Genomic DNA, 15499 nt, shown 5'->3' on the forward strand with positions numbered 1-15499 from the left:
TGTGACGACCGAGCCTCAGGTGCGCCACATACCCCCCCGTTAAACACAGCACGTCCGCGGGCTGCAAGGTAAACAAAGTGACAAACAGGAACATACAAAAATTTTGTAATGCATTAACAAACTTTACTTATACTAAGCTTCCTAGTATAGGAGGTACTCATTCTTGAACGTTACAAACAGTTTCTTAATTAACTACCTAAATTCTTTATTCACAAGTGCAATTCTCAATATTCAAAGTGCTATTCTCTGTTACTCATTATCACTTCTGTATTCTCAACTTTCTTTTTCTTCTCCAGTACACATTTACTATTCTCTCATTAACTCTGTCTCAATTCTTCACTCTTTATTCAAGTCTCACTTTTCTTTCTCAAAATATTCCTAGTTTTCTTTCTGTATATCAAAACATTATAAAAGCCATTTAAAACACATTATCAAATACTCTATCAAAAATTCTTGTAAGGTGCTGGACACCGCTCCCAGCCAGGATTTCTTGCAGTGTACTTTAAGGTAGACATCATCTTTGAAAAGTGTCCATGCAAAAACATAATCTTCGCAAAGTGTCCATATGTAAACATTATCTTCGCAAAGTGTTCTATATGTAAAACCAAGAGAGAGCACCCAAAGGGGTGCAAACTATTTACAATAAAGTTTTGGACCATGCAGCGTTCATGATCTCCTCAGTTCCATTTCAAAAATAACGCTGCCACTCAAAAACTAGGCAACATGATAAACAAAAGGCAAAGGCACAACTGGTGCAACTGACCCTCCTGGGTAACGAGATTATAATTTCTTTAAGTAGACTAATGGTGGTCCCCTCCTGGGGTTCTGGAACTGGAACAGTTACCAGATTCGAGGTAATCATTGACAATCTTCAAGTAGTCCTCTTCCCAAGGTGTCAAGCCAGAGATTTTTTTCTTAGGCTGCCGGGCTGGAGCCGATGTGGGTGTAGTCGGATTCCTGGCAGCAGGTACCTGGACAGTTTGGGTGGCAACTGTGGGTGGAGAAGCAGCAACAGGTCCCTTTGGCTTGTACCTCTCAATTAATTCTGCTGGGATAGGACGTACGTTCCGGGGCGTACCATCCCCTGAGCCCCTCATGCCGGGTGAAGGTCACATACTCCCCAGGCCGCAGGTCCCTGTCAGGATGTCCCTTCCTCAGATGCGACTCCACATCCCGCCGGTTGAAGAAGAGGTCACTTATTCTTGTGGGGTCTGCGATGAATCTGAAACCCCTCTCTCGGTTCACATTCAACACATGCCCCCATCCAGCTGCATCCCATGGACTGTAATGCCCAGCAGGGCCCTCTCTTTCCTGTTCAGATCCGGGCCCAGCACAGCCAATCTCCGCTGTTCCCTCTCCCGGTATTCGGCCGCCAGCTGCTTGATGGTAGCTCGGCAGCAGGCTATCAAAACGCATGCCCTGTGAACAGACACCGCAGTTTACAAGACCAAATGGGCCCAACTGCACCCTGAATAAAAAGTGCAAAAAAAACACATTAAAAAATGTGGAGTATTAGCTGATATTTTGGCCAAAATACGTGAGCCCGTAACCTGCGTCAAAGATCTCCATGTTTACGGGTACCTAACACTAAATCCTAACACTGATACAGCACGGAAAGAGGACTTGAAAATCCACCAATAATAGAAAACAGCAAAAGAGCAAAAAGATTTACCCGTACAGGCCTCCAGACAAATGCACTATCAGGATGCAGTGGACCCATATAATGAATTCCACAATCCTTCTGAGGATAGTTCCTGTCCTCAGTGCTCCTTCACTTCTGATTGTCCCTCACACACAGTTTCCCATGGAAGCAGCGCCATGCCAAGTCCCAAAACTTCAAGGGTATTCTGATAGAATTCAAAAGATGCTACCCCCCTAAGATCCCGACTTGGGCAATCCCTGAGCACCAGAGGCCTCTGGAAATGGGTCAACAGAACCCTATTGTCAAGGAGATTCCTTGGCAGAGTCCTGATCTCCCACATTCCCAGACCCCACCGGCGAATTACCCTCAGAACCAAGGTAGCGTAAGCTGGAAGATGTCCATGCGGTGTGCGAAGATCCTTGACTTGCCCTCCTGTCTCCCATTCCTGGAAGAAAGGCTGAAACCATCCCCTACAGGAGAATACCCACGGAGGAGCCCTCTCTTTCCAGAGGTTTGCAATATTGATCTTAATGAAGGTATCCACAAGGAATACCACAGGGTTGACCATACCCAACCCTCCTAGTCTCATTGTATGGTAAGTAACCTCCCTCTTGACCAGGTTCAGTCTATTCCCCCATAATAATTGGAAGAACAAACTGTAGACCCGAGTCCAGAGAGTCTCCGGCAAGATGCACACACTGCCCAAATAAATCAGTAAAGGGAGCAGGTAAGTTTTGATCAGGTTTACCCTTTCCCTGAGGGTCAAAGACCAACCCTTCCATTGGTTCATCTTCTGAGTGGCGATCTCTAGCCCGCTGTCCCAATTTTGTTTGGGGTAATCCCCCTGGCCAAATTCGAGGCCAAGGACTTTTGCAGAGACTTTGGGTCCTGGAAGGGTGTCCAGGAGATCAAAACCAGGATCTCCTCCTCCCAGCCAGAGACTCTCACACTTATCTCGGTTGATCTTGGACCCGGATGCCTCCAAGTAGCTATCTACCTCTGACATCAGCCACCTTGCCTCCTTGTGAGAAGAAACAAAAACAGTGACATCATCGGCATATGCCACCACCCTCAGAGTGGCTTCCAGTGCTGCCCGGTCCATCCTGGCCAACGGTCCACGCTCCACCCTCCTAAGAAGTGGGTCAATCGCAAACACGTACAGCAGCGGGCCCAAGGGACAACCCTGGCGAAGACCAGATCCAACCTCAAAAGAGCTGCCAATCCAACCATTCACAAGCGGGAAACTCAAGGTTTTACGCCAATCAACAAACCCCCCCGGCAGGCCATATCTCAGAAGGACAAACCAGAGGTACTCGTGATTAACCCGATCAAATGCTTTTGCCTGGTCCAGTGACAGTATGTACCCCTTCCAGTGACCAGCCCTACTCTGCTCCATGTGCTGCGACCTGGAACAGAGCAATGCTGGGCTTCCGAAAGGAGGCGGGGTGCAAATTTCACCAGCCGATTAAACAGCACCTTTGCCAGAACCTTCCTGTCTGCATTGAGAAGCGCTATAGGATGCCAATTCTCAATGCACGATGGTTCCTTACCCTTTGACAAGATGATCAGGGCAGACCTCCTCATTGACTTTGGCAGAGTGCCCGAGGAAAGACACTCGCTGAATACCTCAGTCAATTGGGGAACCACAGCGTTCTTAAAGGTCTTATAAAACTCAGATGTTAAGCCATCTGGACTGGGCGATTTTTTTTTGGGCAAGCCCTTCAATCGCCAACTTAACTTCCTCTTCCCTGATCATCTCTGTCAAAACGTCAAGAGAGGGGTCTACCCCTGGTTCAGGAACTGCTTCAGCCAGGAAAGTCGACATCTTATCCCAATCAAAATCCCTCTTTCCCAAGAGGTGCGAGTAGAAGGATCTGACAACCTCCAGGGATCCCTGATCTGGATCGCCTCAGGGACCCCGTAGTGTCGACCAGTCCTGTAACAATTTTACTATTCACTGGCATCTTGCAGTTTCTGTAAGGGTCGGGCGAGCGGTACTTCCCGTAATCCCTCTCAAAAACCAAAGATGCGTCTCTATCGTACTGACACCTCATGAGCAAAGATTTCACTCTGGAGATCTCCTCGCGGCTACCTCCAGTTGAGACAAGATGCTCGAGTTTCCTCCTCAGACCCTGATACAGGCGGTACCTGTTTAGACTCCTGAGGCTCGAGAGCTGGCGGAAGAATCTCGCCACCCTTTTTTTCTTGAACATCTCCCAACACTCTGACTTACTACTACAAAGATCCAGTAAGGGTACCTGGCTGTGAAGAAAATCCTCAAAGAACTGTCTTATGTCCGCTTCTTCCAAGAGAGACGAAATGAGCCTCCAAAAGCCTCTTCCCATCCGGAGGGTCTCTGTAACATTCAGAGAAAACAAAATTAAACAGTGGTCGGCGAACTCCACCTCAACAACAGACACTGCTGAAGAGACAGCTTCCTCCTTTAAATAAAACCTATCTATTCTGGACATACAGTTACCTATATGATAGGTGAACCCCTCGTGGCCTGGGGTGTGCTGAATGTGGACATGCACCAGGCGAGCCTCACTAGCTATACAATTAAGGGCGATGCTATCATGTCAGCTTATCTCTGGAACCGTCTTCCAGCACATTGCTCCCGTGCCTATGGCGATGCCTTGTGTATGTGAAATAAAGTGATTTGATTCACATGAATGGTGAGTGCCATCCTAATTTTTCTTTCTCTTCACAATGAAATGTTCTGTTTTTTTCAACATGGGATTGAGCACCCGTTCCAAGTGGGATTAAGGTGTTTTTTTATTAATGTGAAAAATATATGTGCAGACATCCAGGGTATTTTTCCATACAATGGTGCCGGATATCTATTTTCTCAATTTATCTCTGGAACCTCCTCTATCTCAGGGCCTTGTGACAGTATTGAAGTCCCCTCCAAAGACAACCTGCCGACTTGTAAAAAGGTAGGGCTTGATCCTCATAAAGAGACACTTCCGGTCCCATTTAGATTGGAGACCAGAGATGTTAATGAGCCTGAGCTCTTGTCCCTTCATGAGGACATCTAAGATCAGGCACCTCCCCATGTCTAACTCAATAACCCATCGGCATTCCACCGGTGCGGTAAAAAGGACCGCCACTCCGCTATACGGCTCGGCCGCAAGAGACCAATAGGAGGGCCCAAGTCTCCACTCCCTCTTGGCTTTAAACACGTCTGCCATGTTTGGCAGTTTGGTCTCTTGCAAAAAGAAAATGTCAGCTTCAACATGGCTGAGAAAATCAAAGGCTGCAAATCTGGCTGTAGTTGACTTTATGCTGGCGACATTAATGGACGCCAGCATCAGCGGAGTGGGTACCGCCATCATTGGTGATTGAGTTAGATGGCTTTCTTCTTCCCACTCCCCTTATCCTCTGCCTCAGAGAAGGAATCCTTCCCCCTCTTTAATGACACAGAGGTGTCCATTCCCACGTGATTTTTCTTTTTGTCGTCCTCGTCACCGGACTCTGGGCCAGTCCCTCCCTCCAAGGACCTTACATTCCCAGAAGAAGGAGACTCGGCACCCCCTGTAAGCTCTGCCGAAGCCGGAACCTCACCCTCAGATGTCTCCTCAGCGGAAGAGATGTTCTCAAGGGCTTGGAGCTGGTTAGAAAGACCAACCAGAGGGGAGTCAGTTTTTCCTTCCTTAGGTACCTTAGGTACCTTGGTCAGAGCAGGAGAAGATGTTTTATCTCCCTTCTTTCTCTTGTTTTCTCTTCTTTTTGGTGCCGAGCTTACACTTGTCCTTTAGCCACTGCCTATTATCCTCATCCATACTTTCATAATGGGAGGATTCGAAGGCAGTGGCAGTTTCCTCCTTGTGGATCCTCCTGACCTCATCATCCCTCGGGGCCTCAGCAGCAAGACTGGCAGATATCCCCACACAATGCACATTTCTGCACAGTGCAGTTTGCACTGAAGCGTGTGGGGTCGCCGCACTTGTGACAGAGCTTCAGTTGCCCCTGGTAGAAGACCTGGATACGATCTCTACCCAGGAAGGCAGATGATGGAATGTGGGCAACCGTACCACCTGAACGTTTAAGTTTTACCATAAACGTCCAGGTCCCTGACCAGATACCATACTCCTACATGATCGCAGTGTACCGGGGGTTTAGAGAAGCATCGGCAGGGAGGGGGCTCCCTCCGTGCTTCCCTGAGACCCCCAGCGCAGCGCAATGTGCTGTGCTGCTCTGGGGGCCTCCTTCCCTGCAGGTCCCCAGATCCAATATGGCCGCGGGGGCCTGCAGGGAGGCGGCTTCCTCAGTGCCTGCATAGAGCAGGCAGTAAAGGGGGTTTTACACATAGCGATATCACTAACAATATCGCTAAAGCATCACCGAATTGGTGACGCAGCAGCGATATCGCTAGCGATATCAGTATGTGTGATACTTACCTCCGACTGGCTCCCCTGCTGTCCATCGCTGATCTCGCAGCTCCATTTCTCATCGGGCGCTTCCTGCTGGCGCCGAAGAGCGACGTGTGGACGCGGACGGGAGGACGTCAGGATTGCCGCGTCTGAAAGGTAAGCAACGACTGCGATCCTGACTGGGTTGTATCATTGTCGAGATCGCTGGTGCATCGCTAAATGTAAAGGGGCCTTAAGGAAGCCTCTGCAGGGCCTGTCAGATCGCTGATCTGACACAGCGCTGTGTGAAGTGTCAGATCAGCGATCTGACACGACAGTGATGTCCCCCACCTGGGACAATGTAATAAAGTTAAAAAAAGTGTACAAATAATTTATAAAAAAAAAATCAACAACAGGAAAAGAACACATATTTAGTATCGCCGCGTCCGTAATGACACGCCCTATAACACTGTCCCATTAGTTATCCCCTTTAGCGAACCCCTTAAAAAATAAAAAACAAAGCAAAAAACAATGCTTTATCATCCCACCGAACAAAAAGTGCAATAACACGCAATCGAAAAGACGGATATAAATAACCATGGTACCACCGAAAACGTAAAAAAACGAGCCGCCATACAGCGTCATCAGTGAAAAAATAAAAAAGTTATAGCTCGCAGAATAAAGCGATGCAAAAACATGGATTTTTGTGATAAACTCACCATAAAATCCTTTTCTCCAAGACGCTCATTGGGGGACACAGGTACTGTGGTGTATGTTACTGACGCCTGGAGGCTGACACTAAGTGAATGACAAAAAAAGGTTAGCTCCTCCTCCGCAGTATACACCCTCGTGTTGTGAGCTCATTTTCTCGTTCACCTTTGATGTCCGATGAACTCCCTCTGCTGGTGAAAGTAGGAGGTGAAACTGATTTGGATGGGAGAGACCTGTCACCTGAACAGGTGGATTGCGATTGGACATCTGGAATCTCTGAGTGGATATAAGGCAGCCGACGCCCTGTAGGGTTGCTGGTGATTTCTCTGCTCTGAGCTCTGGCCTCCAGTTCAGTTCCTGTCTTCTAAAGCTAAGTTTTGCTCTGTTATTGTGCCATGAGATTTTGTCTGATTTGCTTAGTTTTGTGTTCAGCCAGCCCCGGCTGGGGCTTTGCTGGATTTCCATTTTTGTCCCTGATTGGTTAATTCTCTCTTGCTCTGTCTTCAGAATATATCGGAGTGCTGATATAGGGATTTTGAAGTCTAATGACTTCAGGGCCGTTTTTCCTATCAGATGTGTTGGGACATTTTTGGTTGGGTTTTTGCGGATTGCAGCCAGCATCTTTTCTGTCCTTTCCTATCTAGTTAGTTGGGCCCCATCGTTTGCTCTGCCTGTCTTTCTGTCTGTGTTTTCATCTGTTTTCACCGTCAATACATGTTGGGGGCTGTCTATTGCTTTGGGGTCTGCTCTGGGGCAGTTTAGATTTCCACTTTCTTTCTTTAGGCTTATTTAGCTCTCCGGCTGTGACGAGAGAGACCACCATAGGAACGCTCCACGGCAACTGTTAGTTGTTGTGAATAGGATCAGGGGTCTGCAATCCGCTAGCTACCAACCTCTCATGTTTTCTGGACTTAGCTTGCATTTTTTTTTTCCTCCTCCGGTGACTCATTCATAACAGAATCACAGCCATACTGCAGATTCTAGGGTACTCAATAGCAGGAAAGAATTGTAAAAAAAAAAAAGTGTCAGAATTTTTTTTTTTATGTATATTTTTTCCTCTTTTTCTTTGGGGCCGTAGGAGGAATTTTTTTCTTAATGGAGATTAAGCAATTGTCTGATCGTGTGGAGCAGCTTACTGCTGAAGTGCGGGGAATTTCCGCCTATCTTGCTCATTCACATGCTGCTGAACCAAAGATCCCTACTCCTGATGTGTTTTTTGGGGATCGGTCTAAATTTTTGAATTTTAAGAATAATTGTAAATTATTTCTTGCCTTGAAGCCTAACTCATCGGGGAGCTCTGCGCAGCAGGTTAACATTGTCATCTCTTTGCTGCGCGCCAATCCCCAGGATTGGGCGTTTTCTTTGACACCTGATGATCCTATTCTAACTAATGTGGACGCATTTTTTCAAGCCTTGGGGTTGTTGTATGATGAACCTAATGCTATTGATCAAGCTGAGAAAGCCCTGTTGGCATTGAGCCAGGGTCAGGATTCTGCAGAGCTGTACTGTCAAAAATTCTGAAAGTGGGCGGTCCTTACTACCTGGAATGATGGCAGCTCTCTTTCGAAAGGGTTTGTCAGAAACCGTAAAAGATACTATGGTGGGATTTCCTGCTCCCTCTGGTATTGACGATTCTATGTCAATAACCATTCAGATTGATCGGCGTTTACGTGAACGTAAAATAACACGAGAAATGTTGCCACCTGTTGAACAAATGTCTGAACCTATGAAATGTGATAGAGTTTTGTCTAGGGCGCAACGTCAGGAGTTCAGAAGGCGTAAAAAGCTGTGTTTTTTTCTGTGGAGATGCCTCTCATATTATTTCTGTCTGCCCTAAACGAGAGAAACGTTTTGCACACACATTTGCTGTGGGTGGTGTACAACCTAAGTTTCTTCTGGCAATTACTCTGATCTGCTCCCTGTCCACATTTTCCGCTAAGGCTTTTGTGGATTCAGGAGTGGCTCTGAACCTGATGGACTTGGAGTTTGCTAAACGTTGTGGGTTTCCTATGATGCCTCTGTGGACGCCTATCCCTTGAGGGGTATTGATGCTACTCCTTTGGCGAAGAATAAACCTCAGTTTTGGACCCAGGTGGTAATGCGGGTCGCCCCAGACCATCAAGAAAATTGCAGATTTTTGGTGTTGCATAATTTGCATGATACCATTGTTCTGGGGTTTCCCTGCTTGCAAAATATAATCCAGTTTTGGATTGGAAATCTGTGTCTGTGGTGAGTTGGGGTTGTCGGTGTGCTCTTAGTGACGCTCCTGTTTTCTCCACCTCTCCCCAGTCGCATGATGTTCCTGACTATTTGGCTGATTTTTATGATGTATTTAGTGAGAATAAGTCTGCGTCTTTGCCTCCTCATAGGAGTTATGACTGTGCAATTGAGCTGAGCCCTGGGTGTAAATTTCCCAAGGGTCGACTTTTCAATTTATCGGTACCCGAGCACGAGGCTATACGATCTTATATTAAGGAGTCGTTGGAGAAGGGTCATATTAGACCATCCTCTTCACCCTTGGGTGCTGGGTTTTTTTTCGTGGCCAAGAAAGATGGTTCATTAAGGCCTTGTATTGACTATCGTTCCCTCAACAAAATTATTGTTAAATATCAGTATCCGTTACCCCTGATTTCTGATCTATTCTCCAGAGTTAAAGGTGCTTGCTGGTTTACCAAGCTTGACCTCAGGGGGGCATATAATCTTATCCGCATTAAGCATGGGGATGAATGGAAGACGGCATTTAATACTCCGGAGGGACATTTTGAGTACCTGGTGATGCCTTTTGGGCTCACTAATGCCCCTTCTGTCTTCCAGTGCTTCATGAATGATATTTTCCGGGACTTTGTGGATACATTTTTGATCATCTATCTGGATGATATTTTGATCTTTTCCAGGGATTGGGACTCTCATGTGGAACATGTTCGGACTGTGTTCCGGATTTTGAGGGATAATTCCCTGTATGTTAAGGGATCGAAATGCCTTTTTGGTGTACAGAGGATTTCATTTTTGGGATTTATTTTGTCTCCGTCAACTATTGAAATGGACCCGGCCAAGGTACAGGCCATTTATGATTGGGTTCAGCCCACTTCTTTGAAGGCCCTCCAGAAGTTTTTGGGTTTTGCTAATTTTTATCGTAAATGTATAGCTAATTTTTCTGGTATTGCCAAACCATTGACTGATTTGACTAAGAAGGGTGCTGATGTGCTGAATTGGTCTCCAGAGGCTGTTTCTTCCTTTCAGGAGCTGAAGCGGAGGTTCACTTCTGCTCCGGTTTTGCGGCAACCTGAAGTCTCACTCCCGTTTCAGGTAGAGGTGGACGCTTCTGAGATTGGTGCAGGAGCTGTTTTGTCCCAAAAAGATCCGGTAACATCTAAAATGAATCCCTGTGCTTTCTTTTCCCGAAAGTTCTCCCCATCCGAACGCAACTATGATGTGGGGAATCGGGAACTTTTAGCCATGAAATGGGCATTTGAGGAGTGGAGACATTGGTTGGAGGGAGCTAGACATCAAGTCGTGGTCCTCACTGACCACAAGAATTTGATTTACCTTGAGTCGGCCAAACGCTTGAATCCTAGACAGGCTAGGTGGGCCTTGTTTTTCACACGTTTTGATTTTGTGGTCTCTTTTCTTCCGGGCACTAAGAATGTCAAGGCAGACACCCTCTCTAGGAGTTTCTTTGCTGATTCTCCTATTGTGACCAAGCCTGCTACCATCTTAGGTGAGGGGGTAGATCTTTCTGCCATCTCGCCCGATTTGAGACGTGCTCTGGAAGAGTTTCAGGAGGACAAACCTGAGCGTTGTCCCATTGGAAAATTGTATGTTCCTGTCCAGTGGAGGAAGAGAGTAATGTCTGAAGTTCATTGCTCTGCATTGGCTGGTCATCCAGGTATTTTTCGTACTAGAGATTTGGTGAGTCGGTCTTTTTGGTGGCCCGCCTTATCTCGTGATGTCAGGAATTTTGTGCAGTCCTGTGGGACTTGTTCCCGGTCTAAACCTTGTTCTCGCTCTAGTGGTTTGTTGATGCCTTTGCCGGTGCCCAGGAGGCCATGGACCCATATTTCAATGGATTTTATTTCTGATATGCCTGTCTCTCAGAGAATGACTGTTATCTGGGTGATTTGTGATAGATTCTCTAAGATGGTCCATCTTGTACCACTCCCTAAGTTGCCATCTTCCTCAGAGTTGGTGCCCTTGTTTTTGCAACAGGTGGTTCGCTTGCATGGGATTCCTGAGAACATTGTATCTGACAGAGGAGTTCAGTTTGTCTCTAGATTTTGGAGGACTTTTTGTTCCAAGCTGGGAATTCAGTTGTCCTTCTCCTCTGCGTTTCACCCTCAGACCAATGGGCAGACCGAGAGAACAAACCAGACCTTGGAGTCGTATTTGAGATGTTTTATTTCCGCTGTTCAGGATGATTGGGTTTCATTTTTGCCCTTGGCCGAATTTGCTTTAAATAATAGAGCTAGTTCTGCCACTTTGATGTCACCTTTTTTTTGTAACTTTGGGTATCATCCTTGATTCTCTTCAGGGCAGGTGGAGTCTTCTGCCTGCCCAGGTGTTGACACTGTGGTGGAGAGAATGCACCAGATTTGGGACCAAGTGGTGGATAAGTTGTCTCTCTCCCAGGAAAAGACCCAGCGGTTTTCCAACCGGCATAGGACCATTGGTCCCCGGTTTAAGGTGGGTGATATGGTTTGGTTGTCATCAAAGAATATCTCTATAAAGGTGGCTTCTCCAAAGTTTAAACCTAGATTTATCGGACCTTACAAGATTTTGGAGATTCTTAATCCGGTCTCTGTTCGATTGGCTCTTCCTGTTACATTTAAGATTCATAACGTGTTTCATAAGTCTCTGTTGAAGAGGTTTGTTGAGCCAGTAGTTCCTGTGGTGGCACCTCCTGACCCTGTATTGGTTGAAGGTAATGTGGAATATGAGGTTGAGAAGATACTGGATTCTCGTTTGGCTAGATGGAGACTCCAGTATTTGGTTAAGTGGAAGGGTTATGGCCAGGAGGATAATTCTTGGGTCTCTGCATCCGATATTCATGCCGAAAGATTGGTTCGTGTTTTTCATCGGGCCCATCCTGATCGGCCTGGTGGCGTGGATGAGGGTTCGGTGACCCCTCCTCAAGGGGGAGGTACTGTTGTGAGCTCATTTTCTCGTTCACCTTTGATGTCCGATGAACTCCCTCTGCTGGTGAAAGGAGGTGGTGAAACTGATTTGGATGGGAGAGACATGTCACCTGAACAGGTGGATTGCGATTGGATATCGGGAATCTCTGAGTGGATATAAGGCAGCCGACGCCCTGCGGGGTTGCTGGTGATTTCTCTGCTCTGAGCTCTGGCCTCCAGTTCAGTTCCTGTCTTCTAAAGCTAAGTTTTGCTCTGTTATTGTTCCATGAGATTTTGTCTGATTTGCTTAGTTTTGTGTTCAGCCAGCCCTGGCTGGGGCTTTGCTGGATTTCCATTTTTGTCCCTGATCAGTTAATTCTCTTTTGCTCTGTCTTCAGAATATATTGGAGTGCTGATATAGGGATTTTGAAGTCTAGTCACTTCAGGGCCGTTTTTCCAATCAGACGTGTTGGGACATTTTTGGTAGGGTTTTTGTGGATTGCAGCCAGCATCTTTTCTGTCCTTTCCTATCTAGTTAGTTGGGCCCCATCATTTGCTCTGCCTGTCTTTCTGTCTGTGTTTGTGTTTTCATCTGTTTTCACTGTCAATACATGTTGGGGGCTGTCTATTGCTTTGGGGTCTGCTCTGGGGCAGTTTAGATTTCCCCTTTCTTTCTTTACGCTTATTTAGCTCTCCGGCTGTGATGAGGCGTCTAGGACCACCGTAGGAACGCTCCACGGCTACTGTTAGTTGTTGTGAATAGGATCAGGGGTCTGCAATCCGCTAGCTACCAACCTCTCCGGTTTTCTGGACTTAGCTTGCATTTTTGTTCTTTACTCCTCCGGTGACTCATTCATAACACCCTCGCCTCGGTTGCAGGCGAAACCAGTTTGGTGCAAAAGCAGTAGGAGATCACAACAGACATATCAACCTTAATGCAGGAGACAACATGTCTAGAAAAAAACCCACCTAGTATTATAAATACATATTAATGAACAAAGTAAATAAAGAGCCAACTGACCATCAGGGTGGGTGCTGTGTCCCCCAATGAGTGTCTCGGAGAAAAGGATTTTACGGTGAGTTTATCACAAAAATCCATGTTTCTCTTTCACCTCATTGGGGGACACAGGTACTGTGGGATGTCCTAAAGCAGTCCCTGGGTGGGGAGACGATTCACCGATCCAAGCTACTTGCACCTCCTCTCTAAAGGTGCGCCACCGCTGCTTGGAGAATCCTTCTACCCAGACTCGCATCTGCCGAAGCCTGAGTATGGATATTGTAGTGCTTTGCGAATGTGTGCAAGCTGGACCAGGTTGCAGTCTTGCAGACCTGTTCCGCCGATGCCTGGTGCCGAAGAGCCCAAGAGGCGCCCACTGCCCAAGTAGAGTGCGCTCTGATCCCTGCTGGAACTGGTGTGCCTCTGATGCAGTAAGACTCCTGAATAGTCAAGCAAATCCACCTGGCTATGGTCGATTTTGAGGCAGCAAGTCCCTTCCTGCACCCCTCGGGAAACAAGAACAGCATGTCCGTCTGACGGAAGGGTGCCGTCGGTGACACGTACCTCCTGAGAGCTCTCACCTGGTCCAACGTATGAAGAGCCTTTTCCACATGGTGTACCGATGCAGGACAAAAAGAGGGCAAGACAATATCCTCATTAATGTGAAATGAGGAAACGATCTTCAGCAGAAAGGGAGGGGCTGGTCTGAGAACCACCTTATCTTTGTGGAAGACCAGAAACGGAGCTCGGCAGGATAGAGCTGCCAGCTCTGAGACCCGCCTGATTGATGTTATTCCCACAAGAAATACTACCTTCCAGGAAAGGTAGGCTATAGAGACCTCCTGTAACGGTTCAAATGGAGCTTCCTATAGAACACTTAGGACCAGGTTAGGGTCCCAAGCGTCCAGGGGCGCCTTATAAGGAGGCACCAAGTGGGAGACTCCCTGAATGAAAGTCTTTACCTGCAGATTGGGAGCAATCCTGCGCTGGAACAGAACGGATAAGGCCGATATTTGTCTCCTGAGGGAACTTGGGGCCAAGCCTGAGTCTAGGCCAGACTGGAGAAAAGCCAAGATGTTGGGAATAGAAAATCCCAGTGGAGAACAACCATCGTTCTGACACCATGTGAAGAAGACCTTCTAGGTGTGGTGATAAATACGTGGCTTCCGGGCGCTAACCATTGTAGCAACCGCATTGCGGCCAAACCCAGCCTGGATTAGAATCCAAGATTCAATGGCCAAGCCATCAAACACAGGGCCCCTGAGTTTGGGTGGTAGATCGGGCCCTGGGAGAGTAGGTCTGGGCGCCCTGGCAGGCGCCAAGGAAGGACGGCGAGTAGCTGTACCAGGTCTGCATACCATGCTCGACGAGGCCAATCTGGGGCCAGCAGAATCACTGGAACCCCTTCTGCCTTGATCTTCTTGATGACTCTCGGAAGTAATGGCAGCAGGGGAAATAGGTATGGGAGGCGAAACTGGTTCCATAGCAGAACCAACGCATCCACGGCAATTGCCTGCGGGTCCCAGGATCGAGCAACAAACGCTGGTACCTTGACGTTCACTCTGGAGGCCATCAGGTCCACATCCGGCATCCCCCATCGTTGGAAAATCTGCCGGAAAATCTCCAGGTGTAGTGACCATTCCCCGGATGCGAGACCCTGCCAGCTAAGGAAGTCTGCCGCCCAGTTCTCTACACCCAGGATGTGGACAGCCGATATCGCAGTGGTTTCTCTCGGCCCAATGAAGCATATACCCTAACTCGTGCATGGCTGCCCTGCTGCGGGTGCCCCCCTGATGATTTATGTAAGCCACAGCCGTAGCATTGTCAGACTGAATCCGAACGGGCCGGTCTGCTAGAAGGTGATGAAACTGTCGCAGAGCTAGCTGGATTTCCCGTATTTCCAACAAGTTGATTGGGAGGCGTGCCTCCTGCGGCGACCACTGTCCCTGGGTCGTGTGGTGGCGAAAAACTGCTCCCCAGCCGAGGAGGCTGGCGTCAGTTGGGACCACCAGCCACTGGTCTGGGGGAAAGGGCTTGCCCTGGAGAAGTGAGGCACTGGCTGTCTACCACCCGAGTGCCTGTCTGACCCGCGTGGACAACTGGCACTGGCGATCGAGAGAGAATGGGTTTTTGTCCCAGGCTGATAAGAGGGCGTGCTGCAGGGGGCAAAGATGGAGCTGGGCAAACAGACTTGCCTCCATTGCTGCCACCATCTTTCCTAGGATCCTCATGCAGAAACGGATGGTATGATGGACTGGTTGGCGCAGTTTCCAGACTCCCTGCCAGAGAGCTAGGTCCTTGTCCTGAGGGAGAGTTACCAACACTCGGGAAGTGTCGAAGATCATTCCAAGAAGGAAATCCTCTGAGCTGGAACAGGGGATGACTTTTACAAATTGAAAAACCATCCTAGGTGGGAAAGAGTATCTAGCGTGATGCTGACACTCTCCTCACATGCCCGAAATGAGGGACCCTCGACCAAGAGGTCGTCTAAATAAGGAAAGACAACTATGCCCCGGGAGTGCAGGGTGGCCTTGACGACCGCCATGACTTTTGTGAATACCCTGGGAGCGGTGGCCAACCCGAAGGGCAGTGCTGCAAACTGAAAATGTAGGCCGTTGATGGTGAAGCGCAGAAACCTTTGGTGGGGGGAAAAATGGGGATGTGTAAGTAGGCGTCTTGGATGTTG

Source organism: Dendrobates tinctorius, unplaced genomic scaffold (assembly GCF_039654945.1).
Source record: "Dendrobates tinctorius isolate UK_male_01 unplaced genomic scaffold, ASM3965494v1 ptg000059l, whole genome shotgun sequence".
Classification (NCBI taxonomy): Eukaryota; Metazoa; Chordata; class Amphibia; order Anura; family Dendrobatidae; genus Dendrobates; species Dendrobates tinctorius.